Source organism: Oncorhynchus gorbuscha, linkage group LG16 (genome assembly GCF_021184085.1).
Source record: "Oncorhynchus gorbuscha isolate QuinsamMale2020 ecotype Even-year linkage group LG16, OgorEven_v1.0, whole genome shotgun sequence".
Classification (NCBI taxonomy): Eukaryota; Metazoa; Chordata; class Actinopteri; order Salmoniformes; family Salmonidae; genus Oncorhynchus; species Oncorhynchus gorbuscha.
The window spans coordinates 14648187-14668051 of NC_060188.1; positions in this window are offsets into that span (position 1 = coordinate 14648187).

Below are 19865 nucleotides of genomic sequence, written 5' to 3' on the forward strand. Positions count from 1 at the left end.
TTGTTCTATGGCACTCACAGTGAAAATCTTTGCAGTTCTGGAAACGTCAGAGTGTCTTCTTTCCAAAACGATCAAGCATAGTCGAGCATCTTTTGTGACAAAATATTGCGCTTAAAACGGGCACGTGTTTTTATCCAAAAATGAAATACTGCCCCTATAGGACTAACAGGTTAATTTTCCCTAACGGAAAAATGTCTTAAAATGACTTCCATGAATTATAATCCACATTATAATCAGTGGTGACAGTTGTACAACTGACTAGGTATCCCCCTTTCCCTTTCCCTGACACGTCATTCAGGGCAGGTGGGGCAGAGCCTGTTTTGAGCCCACCTATTTAGCTAAAAAAATACATATATTTTGGCATTACTACGTGTCACATATCAGTATGTAAAAAAAGTATTTCGCTACACTCGCAATTACATCTACTAACCATGTGTATGTGACCAATACAATTTGATTTGGTTTGAAATAATCTTAGAGTTTATAAAGCCGCATACAAATATGGTCTCTTTTTTGCTTTCTCGAGTAATGCAGTTCCAAAGTGCAGGTGTTTCAGGCTAGCTCAGCCCTTTCTGTGGTGGTGGTGCAGCCAGCAGAAAATACAGAGTGTAGGGGTTGGTAATGTTCTCGAGTTGCGCTGTGATTGGCTCAGTGTTCTGTCGCTCATGGAGACACTACTTCACCGCAAAATCTACAGGGAGAGCTATACAATTCAAGCCCCTTGGGTGCTGCCATAGATTTACATTAGAAATGCCCATCCAAGAAGGCTCAAGGTCATTGGCCACAGATAAAATGACGTCAAATCATGATATATCTACCATAGCTTTGATTGGACTGATCATGTCAACATCATACTTTCAAAATGTTAGCTAGCAAGCTGGACAAGCAGCCATTATCATGAATCAAGTTGACAATCTACTGGCAAATCCTTTTAAATTCTTGTCATATGTGGAGAAATTATAGATAAAACATATCGGTGCTCATCAGCCATTGGACATAAACATTACACAACAAGTTGGAAATCGCAAATTCAAAAATGAGTGGTTTGGAAGGAATCAGTGGCTAACTGCAGGCGTTGCAAAGCAATCACTAGCCTGCTATTCAGTGCAGAGGTTGTGTGGCATGCATCACATTTTTGTTGTTGTTGAATTTGCCCCACCAAGATTTACATGCTAAAATTGCCACTGATTATAATTCACATTTCCTGTTTCTGCAGGATTATTTTCCTGCTCTGAGAAACTGGATCAAATTAAGATATGGCATCTGTATGAGTGGACTCAGTGTATTCACCATAATTTACAATATCTGTGGAGTTTGTTAAAACTTCTAAATATTATTCATGAAAATGCAATCATTTCCATACTGATTGTCTGATTGGTGTATGCCTGGTCATTACTATTTAGCCTGTTGCTTGTTCTCCTTCTGACATGAGTGTCTGTGAGAGCACTTCACACTCTGTACTGTAACTGGGTCTAAAGGGTGACTGGCATCCATCCAAGGAGCTTCCGTGACAAACGCAGACGGCTGGGAGCCACTTCCTCCGGCACAGGCTGTTCTCTCAGCCGCCGGCCGAGCCGCCCTCCTGGGGCCAGAGTAGGGGACATGTACCAGGGGGCACACAGGCCCGGGCCTGCAGGGGAGCCACCCCAACCACTGGGGCAACATATGTTGTCGTTGTCCTATCCTAGTACACAGGATATAACTGAAATCTATGGAATGATTTTCACTTCATACACAAAAATGCATATCAAGATGCCCTTTGGGGATTCCTTTGGTAGGTTGAATGACCTGTGTCAACAATAACATTGCCATTCATAATGCATTTCAGAGGGTTATATAATTGAAATATTCCCTGTATTACGACATGGCTGAATGTACACATCTCTGTAGGCCTAAATTGATTTCACAGTGGAAGCTGCAGACATTGGGCGTATCTCCTCTCAGGCTTACAGAGTCTCTGCAGATGGTCACGGTCCCTTACTCTCCATTCTTATCCCCTACCCTCTCCCCTCTACCCCCTCCATCCTCTATACTGTACTCATGTTCAGCTAGAGCTGAAGGTCATTTTTTTCCTCTGTCAGATAGAGCATAGTGTTTGGCTGATGATAAAAAGACTACAGTGCTGTCAGGGAAAGAGTCTATCACATCTAAACAGTGCATGATTCTATCACATCTAAACAGTGCATGATTCTATCACATCTAAACGGTGCATGATTCTATCACATCTAAACAGTGCATGATTCTATCACATCTAAACGGTGCATGATTCTATAACATCTAAACAATGCATGATTCTATAACATCTAAACAATGCATGATTATATAACATCTAAACAGTGCATGATTCTATAACATCTAAACAATGCATGATTCTATCACATCTAAACAGTGCATGATTCTATAACATCTAAACAGTGCATGATTCTATCACATCTAAACAGTGCATGATTCTATCACATCTAAACAGTGCATGATTCTATAACATCTAAACAATGCATGATTCTATAACATCTAAACAATGCATGATTCTATAACATCTAAACAATGCATGATTCTATAACATCTAAACAATGCATGATTCTATAACATCTAAACAATGCATGATTCTATAACATCTAAACAGTGCATGATTCTATAACATCTAAACAATGCACGATTCTATAACATCTAAACAATGCATGATTCTATCACATCTAAACAATGCATGATTCTATCACATCTAAACAATGCATGATTCTATAACATCTAAACAATGCATGATTCTATCACATCTAAACAATGCATGATTCTATCACATCTAAACAGTGCATGATTCTATCACATCTAAACAATGCATGATTCTATCACATCTAAACAGTGCATGATTCTATCACATCTAAACAGTGCATGATTCTATCACATCTAAACAGTGCATGATTCTATAACATCTAAACAATGCATGATTCTATCACATCTAAACAGTGCATGATTCTATCACATCTAAACAATGCATGATTCTATAACATCTAAACAATGCATGATTCTATAACATCTAAACAATGCATGATTCTATAACATCTAAACAATGCATGATTCTATAACATCTAAACAATGCATGATTCTATAACATCTAAACAGTGCATGATTCTATAACATCTAAACAATGCATGATTCTATAACATCTAAACAATGCATGATTCTATCACATCTAAACAATGCATGATTCTATCACATCTAAACAATGCATGATTCTATCACATCTAAACAATGCATGATTCTATCACATCTAAACAATGCATGATTCTATCACATCTAAACAGTGCATGATTCTATCACATCTAAACAATGCATGATTCTAACACTGTCCCAGTGGTCCAGTGCTGCAAGGAAAGACATAGTTAAGCTGCAGCTGGCCCAGAACAGAGCGGCACATTTTGCTCTTAATTGTAATCAGAGGGCTGATATAAATACTATGCATGGCAGTCTCTCTTGGCTAAGAGTTGAGTAGAGACTGACTGCATCACTTCTTCTTTTTATAAGAAACATTAATGTGTTTAAAATCCCAAATTGTTTGCATAGTCAACTTACACACAGCTCTGACACACACACTTATCCCACCAGACATGCCACCAGGGGTCTTTTCATAGTCCCCAAATCCAGAACAAATTCAAGAAAGCATACAGTATTATATAGAGCCCTAATTGCAATTAAACTTCCTTCCATCTCATACTGCTCAAATAAACAGCAAACCTGGTTTTAAAAAAACAGATGAAGCAACCTGTATGGGATTTCCTCCTCTTCTTCCGAAGAGGAGAGGCGAAAAGGATCAGAGGACCAATATGCGGCGTGATAAGTGTCCAAGGTTCTTTTAATACGTAAAGGTACACATGAACAACTGAATACAAAAACAAGAAACGTGAAAACCCCAAACAGTCCTATCTGGTTCAAACACAGAGACAGGAACAATCACCCACAAACACACAGTGAAACCCAGGCTACGTAAGTATGATTCTCAATCAGAGACAACTAATGACACCTGCCTCTGATTGAGAACCATACTAGGCCGAAACATAGAAATCCCCAAATCATAGAAAAACAAACATAGACTGCCCACCCCAACTCACGCCCTGACCATACTAAATAATGACAAAACCAAGGAAATAAAGGTCAGAACGTGACACAACCCCTCATGGCACAACGCCTCTCCCCTATTTGACCTAGATAGTTTGTGTGTATGTATTGATATGTAGGCTGCGTGAGCCTTTAAATAAAATGTATGTAGTTCTGTCTTTGAGCTGTTCTTTTAGATGTTACGATTGTCGATGGAAGGATCGAACCAAGGTGCAGTGTGGTAGGCGTACATTTTAATTTATTAAATGAACACCGAAAAACCAACAAATACAAAAATTAAACGTAGCGTCTAGTTGGGCTAAACAGCACAGTACCAAAAACAAGATCCCACAAACTACAGGTGGAAAAAAGCTGCCTAAGAATGATCCCCAATCAGAGACAACGATAGACAGCTGCCTCTGATTGGGAACCATACCCGGCCAACAAAGAAATAGAAAACATAGATTGCCTACCCTAGTCACACCCTGACCTAACCAAATAGAGAATAAAAAGGATCACACCCCCACCGCCCCCCTCTGGAGGCTCTGGACCGCCGACCTTTGTTGGAGGCTCTGGACCGCCGACCGTCGTTGGAGACTCTGGACCTCCAAACGTCGCTGGAGGCTCCGGGACTGCAGACCATCGCTGGAGACTCCGGACCTCGGATCGTCTCTGGGCCGTACGCATTACAGAGGGTAATGTGTACGGCCCAGTACATCACTGGGGCCAAACTTCCTGACATCCAGGACCTATGAAATAGGCGGTGTCAGAGGAAAGACCAAAGAATTGTCAGAGACTCCAGTCACCCAAGTCATATTGTTTTCTCTGCTACCGCATGGCAAGCGGTGCCAGAACACCAAGTCTAGGATCAAGAGGTTCCTTAACAGCTTCTAACCCCAAGACATAAGACTGCTGAACAATTAATCAAATGGCCACCAAACAATATACATTGCCCCCACCCCCAACCCCCCCACCATTTGTTTTGTACACTGCTGCTACCCACTGTTAATTATCTATGCATAGTCACTTCACCCCTACCTACAACCTGTACCCACGCACATAGCCTCGTTACTGTTATTTTGTGTTACTTTTTATAATTATTTGCTTTAGTTTCTTCTTTAAATATTTTCTTATCTCTTCTTGATCTGCACTGTTGGTTAACGGCTTGTAAGTAAGCATTTTACTGTAAGGTCTACACTTGTTGTATCCGGCGCATGTGACAAATAAAGTTAGATTTTTTATCTCAAAATGTCAACCTTCAGCTACTCTCCCTCCTCTCCGTCTCAACCTGTGCCAAGGACAAACCGGTAGACTCTAAACAGAGAGAGAGAGAGAGAGAGAGAGAGAGAGAGAGAGAGAGAGAGAGAGAGAGAGAGAGAGAGAGAGAGAGAGAGAGAGAGAGAGAGAGAGAGAGAGAGAGAGAGAGAGAGAGAGAGAGAGAGAGAGAGAGAGAGAGAGAGAGAGAGAGAGAGAGAGAGAGAGAGAGAGAGAGAGAGAGAGAGAGAGAGAGAGAGAGAGAGAGAGAGAGAGAGAGAGAGAGAGAGAGAGAGAGAGGGAGAGAAGGAGAGAGAGAGAGAGAGAGAGAGAGAGAGAGAGAGAGAGAGAGAGAGAGAGAGAGAGAGAGAGAGAGAGAGAGAGAGAGAGAGAGAGAGGTGTCTGGGTTCAGACTGTTGTCTGTGTCATGGTGAAATGACAGACAAGGCACAGAGAATGGTCTGCTATGCTGTGGACATCCCCTGTCTCCATCTTCACTTTCTGACTCACTCCCCTTGAACGCTCCATCTCTGCTGGTCCTTAGCCCGAGCCAACATGCTGTCTCTATCTTTGTTGACTGTAAAAACAACCAGCCACAACAGATGGACACAGCTCTATTTCAGTGTGTGAGTGTGAACGTGCCTGTGCGCGTGGCTGTGTGTATCCACTGATGAGAGAGGAGATGTATCCGTTCTCCCCTGAATGTTTATGTGTGTGTGAGAAAACGTGTCTGTGTGCACTGGCAGCATGTGACTTCTTACTGTGTGTGTGTTTGTGGGGATACTGTTGTTTTAGCAGAGTATTTTCTGCAGGGATGATGAGTGTTGTGTGTAGGCTGAGGGTGGTCTCTCCCCAGCAGATCCCCGAGGGACACACATCCCCTGGGGCAGCAATGGAAGTGGATGGTGATAACTAAGCACACAAAAAAAACTGCAGATGAGGAGAGGAGCAAGGGATTGGCAAAGAAAGAAGTGCTACTGTGCCATGAAACAATTATACAAGAAAGTCCCCTATCCAATATAAAAAGGAGATTACTTTAACTCTGAGCAATCACCACCAGTCTATAGTTCGGAGATTAGACTGATTCATTATAAGAGTTCATATTAGATTTTAATCAAAGTATTTGTTTTCTTCCTGCCAGATCACACTAAAGCCAGAGCGGGGTCATACACACAACTCCATTTACATTGTAATGCTGTTTTAAAGTTCAAATCATATTAAGTAATTATAAGCATAAGTAATCAATAAATGGTCAATTTAGAGCCGCCAGTCATATCAAGTGTGTATTTGACCTAAACCATAAAGGAGTGATGTCCTGCAGCGTAATGTTTTATATTAAGAATGTTATTATGCTCAATCATGTGCATCATTTCTGTTATGTAAAAACACTGTTTTAGCAGTGTTGGAGGTGGAACTGTGTTAGAGCTGTCAAATCCACAAGTGTCTGCTGGCATTATACCTAAAGTGGACATTGCCATTGGCTGCACGAAGTTGTATTAAGAGAAATCCCATGCAGCCTTGTTTACAAATTTGAAAACTGGAATGTGAGACGTAATCTACACCTCCATCAGGCTGATAGAAATCCTCATTATTTAATTTGATGATTTTCAATTTGAGCGTCATTAGTTCTATATAGCCTACACTTTCTCATTCTGAACTTCTAACAGGAGTGGGACGTGCTTCATGTTAATGATCAAGATTAGCTGCTCACCGATTTGACAGCTCCGATGCAGTCGAGTCTGTCACATGCTTCCCAGTCAAAACAGTTTGTGCATATATTATGACAACATTCTATGATGTTTTTGTTTGTTTTGGTGTTCGGCAGTTTTTGTTTTTAGCTGTTCGGTAGCCCTTCGTCTGAGATTGGTCAACAGTACTACTCTTAGTAGGAGTGGGAGCTACGGAAGTGATTCTTCAATTAAGTGTTTGTTGTCATTCAGTGAGAGATGGCTAGTTTTCATGCTGATTTTTTAAACTTGAGAAATACTGCACCAAACATCTCAGTTAGATGTAAAATTGCACGACTAAGATCTCAGCAAAAACTTCAATTAATTCCAGATTTCTTGATTTATCTTAGATTAATTCAGACTATTTTGAGGAAATTTATACTGGGTATGTTGTTGCTATGGTGTCTCAAGAGGGACAAAGAGTAATTTTGCAGTTTTTCAAGCAATGGTCTTTTAAGGGAGTATGCGAGGCACAGACGTTCGCTTCGCTTATCCAAGTTCTGCTAGAAGCAAACCGAACCTAATACGTGGATGCCTTCACACCTCAGACACTGCAAAAACATCAGCTATGAGGGTGTCAGCTGTCTTCGGTTAACACTTTATCTGATTGAATCTTGGCCACGGTAAGGTAAGCTATGAGGCAAAACACTTTGCTGAAGTCACAATGTACCTCAAGTAAATTTCTCTGAAAGTACACAACTCCATATAGTGAAATGTACAGTCGTTTCCCCAGGGCATAAAAACTGAATGACATGGACAAGTGACAGCACACCTTGAACAAAGGGTAGACGGATATGTGTGTTATGATTATTACTCTGTGTAGAGATTTGTCAAATGCGCTTCCAGTAGGTTGAAAATGATTGACTTGTGATGTTCTTCATCCTCAGTAATCTCTCTAAGTGTAAACCACTAAGCAGCTTTCCCTATTGACCTTTTGTTCAAAGGCCAAGTCAATGCAATCAATGGATTCAAGCAGGTCATTTGTAGAAAAGCTTATTTGAAGTAGATTTGTTTGTTTTATTAATAGCAACATGTAATGGTCGTATGTCAACACATGCTTTGTGCTTTGCTTCAAATCTCAAGAAATCTGCTAGGACTCAGTGTCACCAAGATGTGGGTCATTGTGACTAAATGTCTCCAAAGCACCACATTTCTTTTATGTATCTATAGGCTATATCTCCAGCTAAACATACTCTGATGACCTGAATAGTATAAGTCAATTGACTCTTCTTTACTCTTACTTCTACCTATACGTGCACTTAATAAATCAAGCATATCTGGCAACCCCGCAGAGAGATTTAGTCACCTGCGTTGCTCTTGATGTGTGTGTGGGCAGCAGCAGCTCAGTATTTTGGCGCTGTGAGAGCTTAATGCAGTGTATGGGAGCTGGAGATGACCCTCAATAACTCACATCTCAGGCAGGGAGAGGTGGTGATAGACAGGCAGAATCATGCCGAGGATGGAGAATCAGTGTGTGAAGTAGAAGCTAAGAATGCATGCAGCTGCATAGAACAAATACTGTGCAGCCCTAAAACCCCGTTTCTTGTTCCTAATGTAAATGAACAAAACATAGTAGAGTTCTTTCCTCATGTAGAGATAACATTCAAATGGAAAAACATACCGATCATGTCCTTGTCTCCGACCCTCTATTATCTATTATTACTTCGCAAGGTGTTACATACATTTGACACGTAGCCTTTGTCTCATGCCGCCCACCTGTCTTGTTGAGTGTGCTCTGAACACTTTGTCAATGAAATTAGATCTGGTTAGAGTATCACTTATGGCCCACTTCTGCTTGATTGTTTCTCTGCTCTACCTCACAAAGCCTGAGTTTGAGCTCCTCGGATTCCAATAAATGTTTACTTGCCGCAGGATAAATCAAAGCAAACGGAGTGTTACCCTGCCTTATGCTTTCCTGGTTACATGGACTTCTCATGGAATTGTTATTGCTATATATTGTACATTTGTGCCCATTCTATTTCTGAAGAAGTTTTGGTGTAACCCTTGGCAATCTCTCGGGTTTGGGGATGTTTGAGTTGCAATGCTGTGGTAAAGAATGAGCTCCCTGAAGTGCTTCCATTTGGAGAAGGAGGAGCAGGGTTCCAGGTAGGTCAGATGTCTCCATAATCTGGGATTATCTTTGAGGACGCCTCACTCAAATTGACTCAAAACTATATATAAGTACAGAACATCTTGATGACTACACTCTTCTAAAAATAACCAACCCTAAATAAGGTTTATTTTAGCGTTGGCCCAGGCCACTTGGATTCCCCTTGGGAATATAACGAAATCTGAAGGATTAACATCAGCCACTGTACGTATACGATGTGCCTGAAATAGCCAGGGGTCGAGAGGTCAACAATGTCAAGTCATGTTTCTGTGAAAAAGGATAATGTGAATGAATAAACACGATGAGATAGAAAGCTGTACTGTAATACCCCAGCAGGCCTGAAGGTCTAGAGAGCATGCTGCAGAAGCTGAAATTAAGATGAAGCTCTTTTCAACAGAAAACTATTCATGTTATGTAACATTTCACAGAGTAATTACACACGGACTCAGGCCGTTATCCCTAGCTCATCGTGCCGCAGGATTCTGTGTGCCACATCTTGCCCAAAACCACATCTGAACCCTCAGTGTGAATTCTTGTCAGGGGGAGCATAGGGAGGGGGATGTTACATTGAATTAGACTCTGCATGTATTTCACAGAACAGTACTGTCAGAAACTTACATAACAAAATAAATAGAAAATGGAGGAGACCAACACTTTATGAACAATTAATAAATGATCATCAAATCAAATCAATGTATATAGCCCTTCGTACATCAGCTGATATCTCAAAGTGCTGTACAGAAACCCAGCCTAAAACTCCAAACAGCAAGCAATGCAGGTGTAGAAGCACGGTGAAAGGCCAAAACCTAGGAAGAAACCTAGAGAGGAACCAGGCTATGTGGGGTGGCCAGTCCTCTTCTGGCTGTGCCTGGGTGGAGATTATAACAGAACATGGCCAAGATGTTCAAATGTTCATAAATGACCAGCATGGTCAAATAATAATAATCACAGGCAGAACAGTTGAAACTGGAGCAGCAGCACGGCCAGGTTGACTGGGGACAGCAAGGAGTCATCATGTCAGGTAGTCCTGAGGCATGGTCCTAGGGCTCAGGTCCTCTGAGAGAGAGAGAGAGAAAGAAAGAGAGAAAGAGAGAATTAGAGAGAGCATACTTAAATTCACACAGGACACTGGATAGGACAGGAGAAGTACTCCAGATATAACAAACTGACCCTAGCCCCCCGACACATTAACTACTGCAGCATAAATACTGGAGGCTGAGACAGGAGGGATCAGGAGACACTGTGGCCCCGTCCGATGACACCCCCAGACAGGGCCAAACAGGAAGGATATAACCCCACCCACTTTGCCAAAGCACAGCCCCAACACCACTAGAGGGATATCTTCAACCACCAACTTACCATCCTGAGACAAGGCCGAGTATAGACCACAAAGATCTCCGCCACGGCACAACCCAAAGGGGGGTGCCAACCCAGACAGGAAGACCGATTTTGCATCTCTCACATGGGTAGGCAGACCATTCCATAAAAATGGAGCTCTATAGGAGAAAGCCCTGCCTCCAGCTGTTTGCTTAGAAATTCTAGGGACAATTAGGAGGCCTGCGTCTTGTGACCGTAGCGTACGTGTAGGTATGTACGGCAGGACCAAATCAGAGAGATAAGTAGGAGCAAGCCCATGTAATGCTTTGTAGGTTAGCAGTAAAACCTTGAAATCAGCCCTTGCCTTGACGGGAAGCCAGTGTAAGGAGGCTCGCACTGGAGTAATATGATCACATTTTTTGGTTCTAGTCAGGATTCTAGCAGCCCTTATTTAGCACTAACTGAAGATTATTTAGTGCTTTTTCCGGGTAGCCGGAAAGTAGAGCATTGCAGTAGTCTAACCTAGAAGTGACAAAAGCATGGATTAATTTTTCTGCATCATTTTTGGACAGAAAGTTTCTGATTTTTGCAATGTTACGTAGATGGAAAAAAGCTGTCCATGAAACAGTATTGATATGTTCTTCAAAAGAGAGATCAGGGTCCAGAGTAACGCTGAAATCCTTCACAGTTTCATTTGAGACGATTGTACAACCATTAAGATTAATTGTCAGATTCAACAGAAGATATCTTTGTTTCGTGGGACCTAGAACAAGCATCTCAGTTTTGTCCAAGTTTAAAAGTAGAAAGTTTGCAGCCATCCACTTCCTTATGTCTGAAACACATGCTTCTAGCGAGGGCAATTTTGGGGCTTCACCATGTTTCATTGAAATCTACAGCTGTGTGTCATCCGCATAACAATGAAAGTTAACATTATGTTTTCGAATGACATCCCCAAGAGGTAAAATATATAGTGAAAACTATAGTGGTCCTAAAACGGAACCTTGAGGAACACCGAAATTTACAGTTGATTTGTCAATAGGACAAACCATTCACAAAGACAAACTGATATCTTTCCGACAGATAATATCTAAACCAGGCCAGAACTTGTCTGTGTAGACCAATTTGGGTTTCCAATCTCTCCAAAAGAATGTGGTGATCGATGGTATCAAAAGCAGCACTAAGGTCTCTAGGAGCATGAGGACAGATGCAGAGCCTCGGTCTGATGCCATTAAAAGGTAATTTACCACCTTCACAAGTGCAGTCTCAGTGCTATGATGGGGTCTAAAACCAGACTGAAGCATTTCGTATACATTGTTTGTCTTCAAGAAGGCAGTGAGGCAGCCTTTTCTAAAAAATTTGAGAGGAATGGAAGATTCGATATAGGCTTATAGTTTTTTATATTTTCTGGGTCAAGGTTTGACTTTTTCAAGAGAGGCTTTATTACTGCCACTTTTATTGAGTTTGGTACACATCCGGTGGATAGAGAGCTGTTTATTATGTTCAACATAGGAGGGCCAAGCACAGGAAGCAGCTCTTTCAGTTGTTTAGTTGGAATAGGGTCCAGTATGCAGCTTGAAGGTTTAGAGGCCATGATTATTTTCATCATTGTGTCAAGAGATATAGTACGAAAACACTTGAGTGTCTCTCTTGATCCTAGGTCCTGGCAGAGTTGTGCAGACTCAGGACAACAAAATGTATTTTCCTCAATTAAGTTGGAAAAATAGGATGATCGAGCAGCAGTAAGGGCTCTTCGATACTGCACAGTACTGTCTTTCCAAGCTAGTCGGAAGACTTCCAGTTTGGTGTGGTGCCATTTCCATTCCAATTTTTTGGAAGCTTGCTTCAGAGCTCGGGTATTTTCTGTATACCAGGGAGCTAGTTTCTTATGAGAAATGTTTTTAGTTTTTAGGGGTGCAACTGCATCTAGGGTATTGCGCAAGGTTAAATTGAGTTCCTCCGTTAGGTGGTTAACTGATTTTTGTCCTCTGGCGTCCTTGGGTAGACAGAGGGAATCTGGAAGGACATTAAGGAATCTTTGTTGTCTGAGAATTTATAGCACGACTTTTGATGTTCCTTGGTTGGGATCTGAGCAGATTATTTGTTGCAATTGCAAACGTAATAAAATGGTGGTCCGATAGTCCAGGATTATGAGGAAAAACATTAAGATCCACAACATTTATTCCATGGGACAAAACTAGGTCCAGAGTATGACTGTGACAGTGAGTAGGTCCAGAGACATGTTGGACAAAACCCACTGAGTCGATGATGGCTCCGAACGCCTTTTGGAGTGGGTCTGTGGACTTTTCCATGTGAATATTAAAGTCACCAAAGATTAGAATATTATCTGCTTTGACTACAAGGTCCGATAGGAATTCAGGGAACTCAATGAGGAACGCTGTATATGGCCCAGGAGGCCCGTGAACAGTAGCTATAAAATGTGATCGTGTAGGCTGCATAGATTTCATGACTAGAAGCTCAAAAGACAAAAACGTCATTTTTATTTTTGTAAATTGAAATTTGCTATCGTAAATGTTAGCAACACCTCCACCTTTGCGGGATGCACAGGGGATATGGTCACTAGTGTAGCCAGGAGGTGAGGCCTCATTTAACACAGTAAATTCATCAGGCTTAAGTCATGTTTCAGTCAGGCCAATAACATCAAGATTATGATCAGTGATTAGTTAATTGACTATAATTGCCTTTGAAGTAAGGGATCTAACATTAAGTAGCCCTATTTTGAGATGTGAGGTATCATGATCTCGTTCAATAATGACAGGAATGGAGGAGGTCTTTATCCTAGTGAGATTGCTAAGGCGAACACTGCCATGTTTAGTTTTGCCCAACCTAGGTCGAGGCACAGACACGGTCTCAATGGGGATAGCTGAGCTGACTCTACACTGACTGTGCTAGTGGCAGACTCCACTATGCTGGCAGGCTGGCTAACAGCCTGCTGCCTGGCCTGCACCCTATTTCATTGTGGAGCGAGAGGAGTTAGAGCCCTGTCTATGTTGGTTGATACGATGAGAGCACCCCTCCAGCTAGGATGGAGTCCGTCACTCCTCAGCAGGTCAGGCTTGGTCCTGTTTGTGGGTGAGTCCCAGAAAGAGGGCCAATTATCTACAAATTCTATCTTTTGGGAGGGACCAGAAAACAGTTTTCAACCAGCGATTGAGTTGTGAGACTGCTGTAGAGCTCATCACTCCCCCTAACTATGAGGGGGCCAGAGACAATTACTCGATGCCGACACATCTTTCTAGCTGATTTACACACTGAAGCTATGTTGCGCTTGGTGATCTCTGACTGTTTCATCCTAACATCGTTGGTGCCGACATGGATAACAATATCTCTATATCTCTCTACACTCGCCAGTTTTTGCTTTAGCCAGCACCATCTTCAGATTAGCCTTAACGTCGGTAGCTCTGCCCCCTGGTAAACAGTGTATGATCGCTGGATGATTCGTTTTAAGTCTAATACTGCGGGTAATGGAGTCGCCAATGACTAGAGTTTTCAATTTGTCAGAGCTAATGGTGGGAAGCTTCGGCGTCTCAGACCCCGAAACGGGAGGAGTAGAGACCAGAGAAGACTCGGCCTCTGACTCCGACTCGCTGCTTAATGGAGAGAACCGGTTGAAAGTTTCTGTCGGCTGAATGAGCGACACCGGTTGAGCGTTCTTACAGCATTTCCCTCCAGAAACCGTGAGAAAGTTGTCCGGCTGCGGGGACCGTGCGAGGGGATTTATACTAACGTTACTATCTGTACTTACTGGTGGCACAGACGCTGTTTCATCATTTCCTACACTGAAATTACCCTTGCCTAACGATTGCGTCTGAAGCTGGGCTTGTAACACAGCTATCCTCGCCGTAAGGCGATCTTTCTCCTGTATATTATGAGTACAGTGACTGCGATTAGAAGGCATAATGTTAACGTTATTACTTCTCTTCGGCTGTTGGAGGTCCTGACGTACCATGTCCAGATAAAGCGTCCGGAGTGAAAAAGTTGAATAAAAAAAGTTGAGGGAAAAAACAAAAATATAAACGGTAATTAACAAGTAAAAACCGTAAATTATATATTCCTTGAGTAACATGTTCTTAAGCCACAGCAGTGACATTGAAAATACACAGTGGCATATCTGCATTGCATGGAGCAGAGTAAATGTGAAATGTTCAAGTCTACTCTGAGCTGTACTTTAAAAGCTAGTCAAATTTATCAACACTTACACTTGTATTACTGGTAATCCATCACTTTTACTTGTAAAAAAAACACATAGGATATAGCTATGCTATGGTCCAGTTGAAACATGACAAAGAGAATGTTGAAATGTGACTGTTCTCACGGGCTCAACTTCAAGTTGAAGTGCACTGCATATTTAAAAGTACAAAATACACGGTGCACAAAGAAGTTGGAATTAAAACAATGAATACTTCCAGCTTGAGTAGCTTGCCACTACTGAGGAGACGATTCTAAACCCTTCTGGGCTTGGTCTCCCATTTGGCTCCTCAGACAGGCCGAGTAAGATCTGTCATGTTTTCTTTTTCAGGCCCAGTAGTTTCACAGGAAGCCTACGCCCAGGTGGGGAGCCATGTGGAACATGACACAGCTAGTGCAGCTAAGGCGGAGGCGGTCTAACCATCATGGCCAGAACTAGAACAGGGTTGGTAGATCTATAAGATCAAATACACACAACATCCTTTCGAGATGGCAAGTGCCCTTCACTGATTTGTAATATGTCTACATTAGGCCACTGAAATGTGTTTAAATGTAATTGCAAATAAAATCAATAATTTTGAATGGTAAATATAATTTTAATAGGCTGTGGTGGACAGTAAATCATGTCAAGTGATGCTAAATCCCCAAATAGTTGGTCAATATCAAGGGTTCTCAGGAATGTTTTAAGACCCATGTTATCCATATCATGTATCTTAATGGTACTTAGTGGGCCCCACCCAGTAGTCCCTTCCACAGCCCCTTAGCTACTGTACTGTGGCTCGTTTCAGTCCCTTCCACAGGCCTTTAGCTACTGTACTGTAGCTTGTTTCAGTCCCTTCCACAGGCGTTTAACTGCTGTACTGTGGCTCGTTTCAGTCCCTTCCACAGGCCTTTAACTGCTGTACTGTGGCTCGTTTCAGTCCCTTCCACAGGCCTTTAACTGCTGTACTGTGGCTCGTTTCAGTCCCTTCCACAGCCCCTTAGCTACTGTACTGTGGCTCGTTTCAGTCCCTTCCACAGGCCTTTAACTGCTGTACTGTGGCTCGTTTCAGTCCCTTCCACAGGCCTTAGCTACTGTACTGTAGCTTGTTTCAGTCCCTTCCACAGGCCTCTAGCTACTGTACTGTAGCTTGTTTCAGTCCCTTCCACAGGCCTTTAACTGCTGTACTGTGGCTTGTTTCAGTCCCTTCCACAGGCCTTTAACTGCTGTACTGTGGCTCGTTTCAGTCCCTTCCACAGGCCTTTAACTGCTGTACTGTGGCTTGTTTCAGTCCCTTGCACAGGCCTTTAGCTACTGTACTGTAGCTCATTTCAGTCCCTTCCACAGGCCTTTAACTGCTGTACTGTGGCTTGTTTCAGTCCCTTGCACAGGCCTTTAGCTACTGTACTGTAGCTCATTTCAGTCCCTTCCACAGGCCTTTAACTGCTGTACTGTAGCTCATTTCAGTCCCTTCCACAGGCCTTAAACTGCTGTACTGTGGCTCGTTTCAGTCCCTTCCACAGGCCTTTAATTGCTGTACTGTGGCTCGTTTCAGTGAGTTGTTCTTTTTCCATCCAGCCCCTGAATTCTTAATCACATGACTTCCACGGCTAAGTGAGACAATCTTCTTGAAAAAACGTAGTCTCCTCTCTGTTGGTACAATACAAATTAAGCTGTGGGTTTCATTTTACACATTTCAACCAGTTGAATCTTCAATTCTATATTTTGGTTGTGGGGGAGTGAGGGGGAAAGGTCCAGGGTAGTGTGTTTGGATATACTGATCATACAACCCTAAAAATGGCTGCAGGCAAAGTGAGGTTCTCACATACAGTATTTGTGATCTCTGTACTCCCACTCTGGTAGGCTGTGTAGAATGGTGCAGTTTTAGTCAGAACTACTCTATCTGAGGAATAAATCCATCTCAACCACTACCACCCACAACAAGCCATGACTGAAATATGGCCTTGAATATACTTTTTTTTAACAACTTAGCCAATAAAACTATATATTTATGTTTTATCAAGTTGTTAGACTCAGCTCCTCCGTTGAGGTGAACTGAGGTTGTTGCCCTACTTTCAGATGTAGTGATCCCAACATAGACAAATCATTCACTTGATATGGACCCAATCCGGGACATACATTTGACTTTTAATATACAGTACCAGTCAAAGGTTTGGATCCATTTACTCATTCCAGGGTTTTTCTTTATTTTTTACTATTTTCTACATTGTAGAATAATAGTGAAGGCATCAAAACTATGAAATAATGTCATATGGAATCATGTAATAACCCTAAAAGTGATAAACAAATCAAAATGTATTTTATATTTGAGATTCTTCAAAGTAGCCACCCTTTGTCTTGATGACAACTTTGCACACTCTTGGCATTCTCTCAACCAGCAGCATTAGTTTGTCCTGTGGAATGCATTTCATTTAACAGGTGTGCCTTGTTAAAAGTTAATTTGAGGAATTCCTAACCTTCTTAATGTGTGTGAGCCAATCAGTTGTGTTGTGACAAGGTAGGTGTGGTATACAGAAGATAGCCCTATTTGGTAAACGACCAAAACATATTATGGCAAGAACAGCTCAAATAAGCAAAATCCATCATTACTTTAAGACATAAAGGTCAGTCAATCCGGAAAATGTCAGTACTTTGAATGTTTCATCAAGAGCTATGATGAAACTGGCTCTCATGAGGACCGCCATAGGAAAGGAAAACCCAGAGTTACCTCTTCTGCAGAGGATAAGTTCATTAGAGTTACCAGCCTCAGAAATTGCATCCCAAATAAATGCTTCACAGAGTTCAACATCAACTGTTCAGAGGAGACTGTGACCTTCATGGTCGAATTGCTGCAAAGAAACTACTACTAAAGGACACCAATAATGAGAAGATAATTGCTTTGGCCAGGAAACACAAGCAATGGACATTAGAACGGTGAAAATCTGTCCTTTAGTCTGGTGAGTATAAATTTGAGATTTTTGGTTCCAACCGCCATGTCTTTGTGAGATGCATAGTAGATGAATGGATGATCTCCGCATGTGTAGTTCCGACCGTGAAGCATGGAGGAGGTGGTGTGATGGTGTAGGGGAGCTTTGCTGGTGACACTGATTTATTTAGAATTCAAGGCACACTTAACTTTGATTTGTTCAACACTTTTTTGGTTACGACATGATTCCATATGTGTTATTTCATAGTTTTGACGTCCTCACTATTTATCTACAATGTAGAAAATAGTCCAAATTAAAGGAAAAACCCTGGAATAAGTAGGTGTCCAAACTTTTGACTGGTACTGTATATATGATGGGATGATGGGACACACATACATACAGTTGAAGTCAGAAGTTTACATACTGTACACTTAGGTTGGAGTCACTAAAACTCGTTTTTCAACCACTCCACAAATTTCTTGTTAACAAATTATAGTTTTGGCAAGTCGGTTAGGACATCTACTTTGTGCATGACACAAGTAATTTTTCCAACAATTGTTTACCTGGAGGCACAATCAGGAGCCTGGCTGCAGCACTTGAGACCAAGAGGAGTGCAACCAATTCATTACCTCCAAAAACAAGCAATCCCGTTAAAACAACAACATTCATCCGGGAGGGACGGAAAAGGCCCAAGCATCCTCCTACGAAGCCAGAAACTGGACACCTAGCCATGGCCCGGGATGCTTGTTGATATTGGCCAGCAACTCATTTTTACACCTGAGATTGCTTCTACCAAACGTAGGCCAGACATGGTACTCTGGTCCCCTTCACGAAAGGCTGTGTACATCATAGAGCTCACAGTCCCGTGGGAAAACTCTGTTGAAGAGGCCTATGAGCGTAAGAAACTGCGTTACACAGAGTTGGCAGCAGACACAACTCAGCGTGGCTGGAATGCAAAAGTCTGGCCAGTTGAAGTGGGATGCAGAGGATTCGTGGCTTCTTCCACCATCAGATTTCTGAAAGAACTTGGAATCCATGGACAGGCTCTGCGGCAGACCGTCAGAGCAGTTTCTCAAGCAGCTGAAAGAGGCAGCCAGTGGATCTGGATCAAACGGAAGGACCCTTGCTGGGCTATAACTTCATGACCCCCAATCCCCACCTGAAAACCCAATTCAGATCCCTCCAACTTGAGGAGGGCATATGAGGTATGCGGTCAGCTGTCGGGCTGGCTCAGGGAAGAGGACGCCCCTGCCTTGCATAGTCCCGTGGGACATCTTAATTGGGCATGGGACACAAGCTAAGGCTTGATCACCCTTTAGCTGGCCACCTTTGATGAGGGTGTTTAGTGATTAAAGGCCGAAACACCCACTGATTCGAAGGCACACTACTGAGGATGTGTCCCAAAATTGACATCTTAACCCAGTCTAAGAAATAAACCTCCCATGCCACTCTGTCAACATCACGGCAAATCTCATGTGAGTGCATACCATCTATTGGCACAATGGACAGTTTTTAACATCTCATCCCGTATTTTATGATTCTTACAGACAGATTATTTCACTTATAATTCACTGTATCACAATTCCAGTGGGTCAGAAGTTTACATACACTAAGTTGACTGTGCCTTTAAACAGCTTGAAAAATTACAGAAAATGATGTCATGGCTTTAGCAGCTTCTGATAGGCTAATTGACATCATTTGAGTCAATTGGAGATGTACCTGTTGATGTATTTCAAGGCCTACCTTCAAACTCAGTGCCTCTTCTTGACGTCATGGGAAAATAAAAAGAAATCCACCAAGACCTCAGAATTTTTTTTGTAGACCTCCAAAAGTCTGGTTCATCCCGTCCAAGACAGTCGTCAAGAGGGCTCGACAAAACCTATTCCCCCTCGGGAGACTGAAAAGATTTGGCATGGGTCCTCAGATCCTCAAAAAGATGGTGCAGCTGTAGAACTTTTTGAGGATCTGAGGACCCATGCCAAATCTTTTCAGTCTCCCGAGGGGGAATAGGTTTTGTCGAGCCCTCTTCACGACTGTCTTGGTGTGCTTGGACGGCCTGTTCACCCTGCTGTCATCCAGAAGGTGAGGTCAGTACAGGTGCATCAAAGCTGGGACGGAGAGACTGAAAAACACCCATCTCAAGCCATCAGACTGTTAAATAGACATCACTAGCCGGCCTTCACCCAGTACCCTGCCCTGAAATTAGTCACTGTCACTAGCCGACTACCACTCGGTTACTCTACCATGCATCTTAT